This window comes from Austrofundulus limnaeus, unplaced genomic scaffold, assembly GCF_001266775.1.
Source record: "Austrofundulus limnaeus strain Quisiro unplaced genomic scaffold, Austrofundulus_limnaeus-1.0 Scaffold5071, whole genome shotgun sequence".
In the NCBI taxonomy this organism is placed as follows: Eukaryota; Metazoa; Chordata; class Actinopteri; order Cyprinodontiformes; family Rivulidae; genus Austrofundulus; species Austrofundulus limnaeus.
In genome coordinates, this window is record NW_013957473.1 from 1 (window position 1) to 535 (window position 535).

Sequence of the window (535 nt, forward strand, 5' to 3'; positions counted from 1 at the left end):
ATAATAATCCTTATAAGCCTTATTTCTAACCTTTAGACTGGGTGCAGTTTTCCACACAGTTTAACCCCTCATGTTACTGTGGAGGTGTGTGGTGAAAGGAGGCGGAGCTGCAACCTGTTAACTCAATAAAAACAGTCCTCTGCTGTATTTTAGGCTGTGTTCTTCCTGTCTGGTTGATGATGCTCCAGACTCAGAGACAGTGTCAAACTGTTGTTTCCTGACGGCTCAGATTAGAAGGAAGCCCCGCCCTCCACTCACAGCTCTGTGTGAGCCTCATGCAGACAAAAAGCTCAGTTTCTCTTCCTCTTCCTGTGGAGAACAGGGGGAAGTTGTGGCTCTGATGTGGTCGTTTAAAATGTTCACAACTAAACCACACGTGAGATGGACCGAAGAGGAACGAAGAGGTTTCAGACAGAAACTCAAGCAGGAGGCTCAGAAAGAAGAGAGCTGCTCTAATCCAGAATAAAACCAACCAAGCATCAGACCGAGTCTGAAGGTGTTTCAGTGTCAGACCTGATCCTGATCCTGATCCTGA